The sequence below is a fragment of the Chrysochloris asiatica genome, unplaced genomic scaffold (genome assembly GCF_000296735.1).
Source record: "Chrysochloris asiatica unplaced genomic scaffold, ChrAsi1.0 scaffold00057, whole genome shotgun sequence".
Lineage (NCBI taxonomy): Eukaryota > Metazoa > Chordata > Mammalia > Afrosoricida > Chrysochloridae > Chrysochloris > Chrysochloris asiatica.
Window position 1 is genome coordinate 5,786,587 of NW_006408575.1, and position 13,882 is coordinate 5,800,468.

Genomic DNA, 13,882 nt, shown 5'->3' on the forward strand with positions numbered 1-13,882 from the left:
ACCTCATATGCATGCAAAAGCTGGACAGTGAATAAGAAAGACCGTAGAAGAATTAATGCATTTGAGTTATGGTGTTGGAGGAAATATTGAAAGTGCCATGGACTGCCAAAAGATCTGTGTTGGAAGAAATGTACCCAGAGTGTGCCTTGGATCCCAAGATAGCCAAACTTCGTCTCTCATACTTTGGCCATATTGTCAGGAGGGACTAGTCACTGGAGAAAGATAACATGTTTGGTAAGGTGGAGGGTCAGAGAAAAAGAGGAAGACCCCCAATGAGATGGATTGGTCATGTGGCTGCATTGGTGGACTCAAGCATGGCAACAGTAGTGAGGTTGGCCCAGGATCGGGCAGTGTTTTGGTCTACTGTGTGTAGGGTCGCTATGAGTCAGTGCTGACTGGATGGTACCTAACAAGAACAACAACATTTACATAAAAATGCGTCTATGTACATAAATAGGAGCTATGGTAGCTCAGTGAATTAAGGGTTGGATTGCTAGCTAAGTCAGTTTGAATCCACCAGCTCTCTGTGGGAGAAAGATGAGGCTGTCTGCTTCTGTAGAGACTTACAGCCTCTATGCTTGCCTTGGAATTGTCAACCCATTTAAGATTAAAATGTCAACAATTCCCTAAGGACAAAGCTGGAAAGGAATGGGAAGGAGAATGGAATGGAAATAGGAACCACAGGGAGGAAGCCGGATAACTGTTGTTAAATAGAGTGGATTGTAATCATTGAGGTGAAACAAAGTATATGATTTCTTAAATACAAAAAGATCTGCTCTGTAAACCTTCACTCAATACACAGTAAAAAGTTAAAGAAGAAAAAAATTACAGCCTCAGAAACCCTATGGGAGCAGTTTTTCTCATTGGCAGTGGGTCTGTTTATAAATGTATGCATGCATAAGGAAAGCAGACTAGCATGATGTACACTAAATTGTTTATTTGTAGTGGCTAGCTCATGATGGGGAATGCAGTAGCTCTGTAGGATAAACACTGGACTGTGAACCACAAGGCCTGCTGCTCCCACAAAGATTTGCTGCCTCAAAAACCCTCATACAGAGTTGTTATGAGTTGGAACAGACTCTAAAGCACTTAGTAACAAGTAGCAACAATGACTGAGGATAGGACAATGGAATTTGGAGAATGCAAAGAACATTCTCCTATTTCTCTCTTGCTCTGTTATTTTTTTTCTTGCTTGATTTCATGTATTACTCATGCATTTACAAAGCAATGTTCCAGAGTTTTGTTGTCCCTAGCCTACTGTGAGTTAACACTGTGATATAGTTACCAGATTAAAAAGGTTTTGGGAGAGCAATGTGTAGATATGACCTCAGGCTCCTGAGGAATGTTCTTCATGGGCTGCCTTGGGGAGGCGAGGATTGAGGAAGAGGCAGAGAATGAGATTCCTGCCACTCCAGCAAGAAGAGCGCCGGCACTTTCTAATGTATGTTTATAAAAATGCTACAGAAGATTTGGACTCCTGGTGTGGTGCTATAAGATCAGCATTGCACTGTGAATCATAAGGTCAGGAGTTCAAATCCACCTGTATACGGAAGCCCTATATAGCGTTGTTATGACTGGGAACTGACTTGATGGCTCTTACAGCAACAACAACACGTACTATTTAGTTTGAAATGAACTGTAGAGGTCGGGTTTCTGTTAAAAACAATGTTTTGAAGTCCATTAACTCAGAGTGGTGATGAAGAACATCACTGGACTGTGAACCACAAGGTCAGCTGCTCTTTGGAAACCCTATACAGGGTCGCTATGAGTTGGAACCAGCTCAACGTCACTTAACAGCAATAACCCAGAGTAAAGATGGTGCTGGCTCCTGCTTTGCTCTGCGTACTCACTTCTGGGAGACTGGGTTAGTTTCTTGGCTTTCCGTCTCAAATTGGATATCTGTGGACTAGAATACACTCAGAGCTGAGCACCCCAGATGGCAGGACTGAAAATTAGAATAGAATGGTTAAGGAAACCAGGTTTGTGGAGGGGACAAAAGAGTTGAAGCCAGTGATTTAGAGAGCTTGCTGATAGACTCTGTGTGGCATTAGTTGTGTTGTTGTTTGCTGTCATGTTGATTCTGATTCACAGTGACCCTATCTGACAGAGTAAAATGCCCATAGTGTTTCCTAGATTATAATCTTTGTGAGAGATTGATAGATGTGGCACTTGGATCAGGAATAAAATCACAGGTAAATAGAGATTCCAAGGTCATCCAAAGATGAGACAAGCTACTTTGAGAGGTAGTAAGTTTTTCCTCACTGGAGGAATGCAAGCAGAGACTACCTGGTCATGATATTTGTGGCAGGGATTCCAGCAACAGTTGGGAGGTTGACTAAAGGACCTGCAATGTTCATTCTTTCAATTGATTTAGCTTCTATGACTTAGGCAGTATGTGGAATACTAGAAATACACTGGTATTTGTTATCAACAAAGAAGAAAACACTATAGCAAACAAATGAGTTTTAAAATTTGAGCTATTATTCCAAGGGCAACAGAACATGGTGGTGATAGAGTGTCTGAAGGGGGTCCATTTCAGATTAGGAGTCAGGGAAGGTCTCTATGAAGAGATATCTAAGCTGAAATTAGAAGGTACCATTCATGCAAAGCCCTTTCTGTGCAGCAGGAACAGAACATGGCAAAAGCATTAGGGAATTGTTGGAAGGTTTGATGAGGGACAATGCTTGGATCTGATTTAAAAGGGTTTAATATGATCTCCTTTGAAGTCCCAGTGTGGAGCTGTAGGATAAGTACTGGACTGCTAAACACAAGGTTGGCAATTCAAACTCACTAGCCACTCCTTGGAAACCCTATACAGGGTTGCTATGAGTTAGAACTAGATGGCACTTAACAGTAACAACATGCTCTCCTCTTATGGAACACTGTAGAAGAAGTGAAACATTTGAATTATGGTGTTGGTGGAGAATACTACAAGTACCATGGACTGCCAGAAAACCAAACAAATCTTTCTTAGAAGTACAGCCAGAATGCGCCTTAGAAGAGAGCATGGTGAGACTTTGTCTCTTGTACTTTGGACATGTTGTCAGGAGGGACCAGTCCCTGGAGAAGTATATCATGCTTAGTAAAGTGGAAGGTCAATGAAAAACAGGAACCTTCCAGTGAGATGGCAGTAGCAACAATAAGCTCAAAACTAACAATCATGAGGATGGCACAGGACTAGGCAGTGACTGGTTCTGTTGTGCCTAGGGGTGCTATGAGTTGGAACCGACTCAATGGCCTCTAACAACAAGATGATCCCCTTGGATGCTCTGGAGAGTGGTAGAGGATATGAGGAGTGTAGGCAGGGAGACCAGTTAGGAGGCTGCTTCAGCCAAGTTGGAGAGAGATGATGTGGATGGCAACTAGAGAGGACAACAGTAGAGTTGGGAAAACAGTGGATGGGTTTATGCTCTATGAGTCAATACATCTGCTGAATTCAGCCAATTCATCTCACAATAATGTTGGCATTGTAAAGCAACTACTTTCTGACTAATGTATTAACATTTATGGTTGGACACAATGGGCTTTTAATCTCCTTATGTGGTAACTGATTCTTGTATCTTGAGGTCTCATTTGCCAAATATCCAATAGGATGAATGGCCAAGAACTTTTTGTGATGCAAGTTTTGATAGGAATGTACAAATTGTTCTCAGTCCCTCGCTAGCCAAACCACAGTGCATACGACTAGGATGTGGATGTCCTCATATGACACTGTGGTCACTTCAATCCTCAGATCCTTGGATCTAACTTCATTGGAAAGTTTTCACAGGGAGAGAACCATGATCAGATTTCTACTTTAGAAAAACCATTTAAAACACACAAAAGCGATTTCCCAGTACCTGTCACCGAGTACATGTCCAGCAAAGGTTCTCTCATGTTATTCCTGGTTACTATTATTCTCTGTGCTCCTATAGTGCCCTGTACATACCTCTAGGATCTCTCTTCACATGGATCTTGTCTTTGGTTTCTTTCTCCACTTTCTCCAGTTGACAATATGCTTCTTGACAGTTGAGACCTACTATTTATTTTTATTTTTTTAGAATTTATAAAATGGTATAAATTCAGCTGTAAGGAGACCTACTACTTTTTTTTTTTTTTTTTTGGTCAATGAATAGATTTATATAAAAATAGAGCAATACTGGTAAATATTATAGTTCTCACTTCTGCAGATGGTCACTTGGTGATACAGGGCATTTATAACTACCTGCATTCATTATCCATCCATTCAATATGTCCTTCATCTTCAACAAACATTTCAGGTAATGGATCTAGGCCAGAGATCAGCAACCAATTTTATAACGGTCAGATTGTAAACAATTAGACATTGCGGGTCATGCAGAGGAGCCCTACTGTCTTTTTATGTCTGGTTCTGGTTTACTTTTGGGAACATGGGAGGATTATACTTGTAATTGGGCAAGGCCTTGTGGCATGCTTTGGTTCTGAAATGTAAGTAGAAGTGGTATGTGCCACTTTTGGTGTTAAGCATTCATTTGCCAACCCTTCCATGCATCCTTCCCTTGCATGGTAAATGGAATGTACTTGAAAACATGGAAATGCAATGCTAAGTCATCACATGGAGGATGGTTGTCCTGGAGAGACCTCCAAATTTGTAGCAGATTTTAGATGAGTGAGAAATGTATCTTTGCTGTTTTAAGACACTGAGATTTTGGAGTTGTTTGTTTCTGCAGCAAAGCCTAACCTACCATGACTAAAACAGACTTCTGTCCTAGAACCTAATGTCATATCCAGCACATATGCCCACTGGCATTTAATTAATTCTGATTCCAAGACAAAATAAAACTGTTCCATAGGGTTTCTGAAGCTTTAAGTCTTTACTAAAACAAGCTGCCTCCTCTTTTTGCCTTTATGCAGTGTTTGGTGGGTTCAAACTGCTAACCTTTCATTTAGCAGCCCAATGCTTAACCCATTGTGCCACCAGGGTTCCTCTAGCATTTTTGTTGTTGTTATATGCCATGGAGTTGGTTCTGACTCATAGTGACCCTGCATAGGGTTTTTGAGGTTATAAATCTTTCCAGGAGCAGAAAGCCTCATCTTTCTCCCACAGAACAGCTGGTAGTTTCCAACTGCTGACCTTGTGTTTCAGAGCCCGATTCATAACCACTACGCTACCAGAGCTCCTTTCTAGCATATATAGAACCTTTATAAATGAGGTAGAAAGAATAAATGAAGAAACAGGAAGCAGTAAAAAACTAACAACCATCAGCAGAGATTTCCTCTGGCCTTAGCTGATTAGATTACCAGTTAATCATCCTTTACATTTGTATAGATTCACAAAGGATTGCACACCAATTTCTCCAATTGACAATATGCTTCTTGACAGTTGAGATCCTATGTGATTCTACCCACCATTCTGAAAAGTCAGATACCTATGGGAAAGTGAATCTCTGAAGAACAAACAAGAACTAGCACTTAAACCCTGGCCCCTTGACTCTAGGCTCAGGGCTGTGTTTTTTGCCTGTTAATGTCTACAAATAAGACCATACTTGTGGACTGTGGCAGGTTTGGCTGTTACTAATCACCAAGGAGCCTGGCCACAGAGTGCCTGTCTAGCCCTGCTCTTGTCAAGAGATTCAAGTACATGTTCTAATAATGGAAATACCAGGGGCTTCAAAAGTTTATGGGAAAAGGAGTGAAAAGATAATGGAGGTTTCCGCAAACCTTTTGAAGCCCTTTCATACTGTGATTCATGCCACAGGATGCCAACACACACACAAACACATTTTTTCTCTCTTCCATATGCTCATGAATTTCAGCTATAATTCTTGCCCCCAGATAAGTGCACACTCATATGTATACCCAAACATGTATAGACTTAACACATTCTGCTTCACTTTCAATACTCTTATTTGCATGCATTCATATAACACACATTCACATGCTGATACTCATATATAAATATGCTGACTCAAATGCTGATATGTAAACATGTTCTTATACATTCACAGCTACCCATGCATACATACATAATCAAAAACAATACACTCCATGTGATTTACACTTAAGTACTTTCACATATTCTTACATACACTCATACCCTCAGATATATACATACCCTTACACATATCCTCATGTACATATATAAACACACATACTTATATCTACTTCTATACATGGGCATATACATTTCTTTCTGAAGTTACATGTCTATGTTTACTCAAGCTAGCATACACACATGTGTACTTGCACAAGCACACAATCCCATCATTCACGTGTGCATATCTGTACTACACAGACAGACCCAGAGAATGCTGGAGTGTCCATGCTATGCATATTCCTGAGTGTTGTGTCCACACAATCTGGATGGTTCCTCTAAAGCCTAGCTCCAGATCTTTCTCTTATAGATTGCGAAGGGACTGCTATGGACTTGACCCCCTCTCCCCTCTGCTTTCTTATTCTTTACTGTTTTGACTTCTTTTGCTGCATAGGCTAAAAGAAAGCTCCCAGAAAGGTCAGAAGAAGGACAGGCAGCCCTAGTCCTCCCCTTGTCAGGAATGGTTAGAGACCCCTGTTGCTTTGCTGGCAGCCTCTCTGTGCTCTCAGTTCTATTAGCTCCGGTGAATAAAGCTGGGCCCTGGGAGGCAGACAGTCAGGCCTGGGGACTCCAGCTGTTTATAGAACTGCTGTGCGTTCTGACTGCTGCTGGAAAACAAACAGTCCGAAAGGCTCTGGCCTTGGGACTCTGCCCATATTACCATGGACCAAAGATGCACCATCAGTTCTTTGTGTAGTTGGGGAGACAGAGGGCTGCCTCTGTCACTAATCAGCCACCAGGCCATGGGCAAGTGCCATTATTTCTCTGGCTTCCAGTTTCCATGTCTGTTTAACGAGGCTCTCTTTCAGCTCTGACTCCCTATGATGCAAAACCCAAACCAACACCAACACCAAAATACACACAAACCGAGCAAGGGCTGGGCAATCACAAACATTCAGGAATTATTTATATTTGACTCAGAAGAACATAGGATTTGAGGTGAGATAGATCTGAATTCACATCCCACCTCTGCCACTTACTAGCTCTATGTCCTCAGGCAAGCAACCTAACTTTTATTATCCTCAGTTTCCTCACCTGTAAAATGGGATGGTGTGGCTCTGTGGGTAATGCGCTGGACTACAAAGTCAGTTTAAACTGCAAGGTCGGTGGTTCAAGCTCACCAGATGCTCCTCGGAAACTCTATACTGTGTCACTATGGGTTGGAACCAATGTCATGGACATTAGCGAGCTGAAATGGACTGGCATTGGCCATTTTGAATCTGACAATCACATGGTTTATTATGCTGGGAATGACAAATTGAAGAGGAATGGGGTCACATTCATAATCTAAAAGAACATTTCAAGATCATTTCTTGAAGTATAATCCTTGAAGTATAAGTGTATATCCATAAGGAATACCAGTTAATACAACTGTTTTTCAAATTTACAAATTAACCAGTAAAGTCAGTGATGATGAAATTGAAAAGAATTCTACCAACTGTTTCAGTCTAAAATTGAGCAAGAATGTAATCAAGATGTATTGATAATTACTGGTGATTGGGATTCAAAGGTTGGAAACAAAGAGGAAGGATCAGTAGTTGGAAAATATGGCCTTGGTGATAGCAACAATCAAATCCCTTCTGAGTTATAAAAAGAATTTTGTAAGACCAATCACTTTTTCATTGCGAATATGGACCTCACCAGATGGAATACACAGAAATCAAATTGATTACATCTGTGTGAACAGACAGTAGAAAATCTCCATATCATCAGCCAAAAGAAGGCCAGGGAAGACTGTGGAACAGACCAGCAGTTGCCCATATGCAAGTTCAGGCTGAAGTTGACAAAAATTAAAACAAGTCCACCAGAGTCAAAATGTGATCTTGAACATATTTCACCTGAATTTAGAGATCATCTCAAGGTGAGATTTGATACATTTGACTCTAATGACCAAAGACTAGAGAGTTGTGGGATGACATTAAGAACATCATATAGGAAGAAAGGAAAAGACTATTAAGAAGACAAGAAAAAGAAAAAGACCAAAATGCTTGTCAGAATACAGTCTGCAACTTGCTCTCCAGTGTAGAGATGCTAAAAAAAAAAAAATAGAAAAAATGAGGCGGTAAAAGAGCTGAAAAAAAAATTTCAAAGGGCATCTTGAGAAGACAAAGTCAAATATTAGGAAATGTGCAAAGATCTGGAGTCAGAAAACCGAAAGGGAAGAACATGCTCAGCATTTCTTAAGCTGAAAGAACTGAAGAAAAAATTCAAACCTCAACTTGCAATATTGAAGTCTATGGGCAAAATGTTGAATGATGTACAAAGCATCAAAAGAAAATGGAAGAAATACACAGTGTCATTGCACCAAAAAGAAATGGCCAATATTCAACTATTTCTATAGGTGGCATATGATCAAGAGCCAATGGTACTGATGGCAGAAGTATAAGGTGCACTGAAGAAATTGACAAAGAACAAGGCTCTGGGAATTGATGGAAAGCAAGTTGAAATCTTTCAACAAACTGATGCAGTACTGTAGGCACTCACTCATCTATGCCAAGAAATTTAGAAGATAGCTACCTGGCCAACTGGAAGAGCTCCATATTTGTGTCCATTCCAAAGAGAGGTTACCCAGTGGAATGCAGAAATCATCAGACACTATCATTAGCATCATATGCAAGTAAAATTTTGCTAAAGATAATTTAAAAATTTGCTAAAGATAATTCAACCTGCCAGAGGTTGAAGCCAGATTCAGATGAGGATGTGCAATGAGGGATATCATTGCTGATGTCAGATGGATCTTGGCTGAAAGCAGATGTTTACCTGGACTTTGTTGATTATGCAAAGACTTTCAACTATGTGGATCATGAAAAACTATGGACAACATTGCAGAGAATGGGCATTCTGGAACAGTTAATTGTGCTCATGAGGCACCTGTACATATACCATGAGGCAGTCTTTCAAACAGTACCAGGGGACACTGAACAGTTTAAAATCAGGGAAGTTGTGTGCCAGGGTTGTATCCTCTTACCATACTTATTCAATCTGTATGCTGAGCAAATAAGCCAAGAATCTGTATTATATGGACAAGAACATGGCATCCTCAACAACAATTGGAGGAAGACTCATTAACAACCTGCATTGTGCAGACGATACAACTTTGTTTGCGGAAAGGGTAAAAGGGCTTAAAATACTTACTGATAAAGATAAAAGGCAACCGCCTTCAGTATGAGTTTCTCCTCAGTGTAAAGAAAACAAAAATCCTCATCAGTGGACAAATAAATAACATCATGATAAATGGAGAAAAGATAGAAGTTGGCAAAGACTTCATTTTGTTTGGATCTATTATCAACACTCATGGAAGCAGCAGTCAAGAAATCAAACAGTGGAATGCATTATACTCATCTACTGCACAAGACCTCTTTAAAGTGTTCAACAGCAAAGATGTCAGTTTGAGAACTGAATTGTGTCTGACCTAAGCTATAGTATTTTCAACAGACTTATATGCATGTGAAAGTTGGATGATGAGTAAGAAATACTGTAGAAGAATTGATGCATGTGAGTTATGGTTTTGGAGGAGAACATTAAAAGTACCACAGACTTTCAGAAGAACAAACAAATCTGTATTGGAAGAAGTACAGTTCCTTAGAAACCAGGATGGTGAGACTTTGTCTCTCAGACTTTGGACATATTATCAGGTGGGACCAGTCCCTGGAGAAGGACATCATGCTTAGTAAAGTGGAGGGTCAGCATAAAAGAGGAAGACCCCCAATGAGATGGATTGGCATAGTGGCAGCAGCAGTGGTTTCAAGCGTAATGATTCTGAGGCAGGTGCAGGACTGGGCAGTGCTTCATTCTGGTGTGTAATGAGTTAAAACGTAATTGATGGCACCTAACAATAACAACAAGGAGTCCCGGTGTGGTGCTGTGGGTTAATGCGCTGGACTGCAAAATTGGTTTGATCCAAAAGGGTGGTGGTTTAAGCTCACTAGACGTTGCTCGGAAATCCTATACAGGGTTGCTATGGATCAGAATCAACTCGACAGCACATAACACCAACAACAAGAAGCACACTAGGAATCTGTGGACCATTCCACAAAATGAATGTAAATGCTGATCCTTCATTTCCTGTTTGAAGATTATTTATTTTCACTCTAGGGTACCATCTCCTGTGGGATCCCCTTGGTGGTTATTTCTATTACCATATTTATACTCTGAGATGTGCTGAGCCTGGCATGACATGGACTGGATTTATACTTTTGATAACAGTTAGGTTATTATTAAATATGCTTTGTGGGCCCTGGGATCCCTGATTGATTGAGTCTTCAATCTTTGATGTCATGGCAGTGTGATATAGGAGTCCTTGTCTATGGATTATGAGAACTAGGTTCTAATGTCTGCTAAGTCAGTAATTAGCTCTATGATGTATTCAAATCTCAGTTTCATTGCCTGTACGACGGGGACTACATTGTCATGTCTACTGTGCAGAGTGGTTGTAAGGACCAAGTGTTTGGCAAAGGAATCACATGTGAGAGTGAATGTGAAAATGTCTGGTAAACTCAAAGTGTTTTTCAATAATACTAGAGATTCATTACATTTGTACTTTGTCAGGCACTGTGCTGAGCACTTTCCAAGCTCAGACCCGAGGTACATGCTACTGGTATCCCCAAGTTACAGATGAGTAAACTGACAGACAGTTGTCTAAGCTTAAATTTTACTTGGGCACTGAAGACTGCATCAAATTACTCTCCTACACTGTCTTTGTAGAAGACAATGTACAGCTTGTTTGAAGCCTTGAGAGGTAGAAGGGCCAGGAGAGGGACTGAATAAAGCTCAGAGAAGACCACTGATTACTCAGCACTTTCCTGAGTAACACACACCATACTTCTGGGATTTTACAGATGAGGAACAGAAGCTTAAAGAAGCAAAGCCAATAAGCTCCTCATAGTGAGTGAGCCCAGCTCTCGGACTCCAGAGTCTGGATGGTTAACCACTACATGCTATAAGGGCATAGTGTTGTTCTTTTAGGATCTGCATTCAGGAAATCTGTATGTGGTCATCATAAGGCATGCTGGTGGTACAATAGTTAGGTGCTCAGGTTGACTGCTAACAAAAAAGGTCAAGAGTTTGAACATACCAGCTAGTCTACAGGAGAAAAATGTTTTTTAAAAAATTTATTTTAATTTAATTTAATTAAAAAAAACAAAAAACCTTGTAAACTTTATGGAGCAGTTCTACCCTGTGCTATAGGATTGCTCTGAGTTGGAATTGACTTGACAGCTTTAGTGGTTCCTACAAGGAAATAAGTTGAATGAGTGCAGATGCCCCTGCCCTTAATCACCAGGTCCTTCCTATAACCAGCTGGTCCCTGACTTGATCTATTTATGAGAACTATTTACGATGAAGGAAGACCATATGAACTAGCAACACTCAGTGGACGAAGATAATGAAGAGTACCAATACCAATATATTTCTTAGTTGGAAGATAAAAATAGTAAAGTAGAGTAGCTCATTGGGAATGCTTATAATGCGTGCATCCATTCAAAGTATGGAAAACTTGGCACTTTGACCTGGATAGACCAGACTATAAGAAATAGCTAGGTTTATTTCTAGTCAGTTGGTTGGCTCATTTCCATTTGGAGAAAACAGTTTTAGAGAGTCTTTTGGATTGGGGCAGGGTCTCAGACAGCTTTTGGCCCATCTGCCCTGCGATCTACAAAGCACAGTGGTTTTGCCTTTCTAGGACTGAAAGGTTGAACATAATTCTCATAAATTATTCTGAACCAAATAATTGTTTGACTCAATAAACAATGTATCAACTTTGGTTTATTTATTTTTCAAAAAATGATAGAGTAGCTGTTATTGAATCACTGCTAGCTGCTGTGTGATCTTCCTGTGCTAACCATAGAAAATGAAACAGGATCTCTGATCTCAGAGAACTTACAGTGAATGGAGGGACAGATAAATAGACTAGAATAGTGGTAACTGTTAAATGTTAAGTGTCATTATAACAATTGTAAAATGTGTCACTAGTATGTGTAGTAACTAGTATGTATTGTAACACTGGGTCAAGCACACATATGAATGCACACACACATGTATATGCAATGGTGTGTGAAGGCTTCCTATAATGACAATTCTAAGTAGAGTCTTGAAGGAGAATGGGAGTTGAAAAGGGAAAGGATGTTGAAGCACCATCAACCAGAGAGAGATAGAGAGCACCATCTGTGTGGAGAATTCTGAACAATCCTCATAACTAGAACATAACGTGGGAGAGGGGAGAGATGAAGCAAGTTAGAATTGTAAACAGCCTCCCAAGTTTTGCAAAGGAATTTGGAATTAATGTCAAAGGGGAGGAGAAGACACAGGAAGGCTTTAAAACATAAGAGTAACACATTTAAATTGATATATTAGAAGGATTTGCTTTGTTGTTGTTTGGTGACAGTGAGTCAATTCCAACTCATAGTGAGCCCATTTGATAGAGTATAACTGCTGCATAGGGCTTTCTAGGTAGTAAAGATGACAAGGTTTTTTCTCTTGCAGAGTCTATTACATGAGAAAAGATAGTTTGGGGTGGGCAACATGGAAGACAACAAGCACCTCTGTAGTAATCTGAGCACGCCACTATGGTAGCCTAAATTAGACTCGGGGAGATAGACATCAAGAAATATTAGATGTTTTAGGGGACTTTAAGATAGTCCTGGAGTCCTGGTTAGGAGCTGTGTGTTAATGCGCCAGACTGCAAAACTGTTTGAATTGCAAGGTCCGGTGGTTCAAGCTCACCAGCTGCACCTTGGAAACCCTATACAGGGTTGCTGTGGGTTGGAATTAACTCGAAGGCATTTAACAACAACAAGATAGTCCTGGTGTGGTGCTGAAGGTTAATGCTCTGGACAGCAAGGTCCATTTGAACTGCAAGGTCAGTGGTTCAAGCTCACCAGTTGCTCCTCAGAAATTCCATACAGGGTTGCTATGAGTTAGAACTAACTTGACAGCATTTAACAACAACAATAAGATAGTAAAATCTATAGGACATGCTGTCTAGCTATTGCTTCTCACTTTCATATAGATCACTTTGGGTTATATTTTGTGTAAGATAGATCACTCCCTTCACACAGGAACAACTGATTTATTGTTTTTAGGGTTTGAGAAAAAAACTTAAGAGTACCATTACATTTATAAATGTGTTAGCAGCCACTGGGTCAGCCCCAACTCATGGCGACACCGTGCACAACAGAATCAGACAACTGTGATTTGTTGGGCTTTCTGGAGCTGGTTTTTGGATGTAGATAATCAGGTCTTTCTTCCTACTCTTTCTTAGTTGGAAGCTCCACAGAAGCTTGTTCAATGTCACAGCAACATGCAGGCCTCCACTGACAGACAAGTACACTGACTGTGCTGAGGTGCACTCACTAGGAATCAAACCTGGGCCTTCTACCTGGAAGCTGAGAATGTCACCACAGAACCAACAATGCCCTCTAGTGATACTAACACAATATTTGCTCTTTACAGAAATTTCAAAAATATAGATATCCAAACCAATTACTTATTATTTACAAGTCCAAAGATAATCACAGTGAGCAGTTTGGCATTTTTCCTTCTAGTATTTTTCCTGGCATCATTGGTTTATTTAAAACCTTTTATTATGGAAAAGTTTAAATGCATGCATGTAAAAGTAGAGTGAAGGATACAATCAACCTCAATATGACCATTTCAACCTCCTCAACTATCAGTCTTCTGCAGTTGAATCTTAAACTTTGAGCAGGTCTTCACAGTTTTTTTTTGTTGTTTAAATCTGAAACTTTAGCCTATTGATATAATTTTGTTTTTGTAATCTTTGGTATTTGGCCTTATCTAAACCTGCTAGGTTTTTTTTTTTTTTTTTTTTTTTTT

At 40.1% G+C, this 13,882-nt stretch overlaps 1 protein-coding gene across 3 annotated transcripts in view; it reads right to left on the bottom strand.

The window, feature by feature from the left end:
* GLRA1 (glycine receptor, alpha 1) overlaps positions 1–13,882 on the bottom strand; it is a 163,479-nt gene that overhangs the window by 70,678 nt on the left and 78,919 nt on the right. The gene's annotated exons all lie outside the window — the stretch shown is intronic.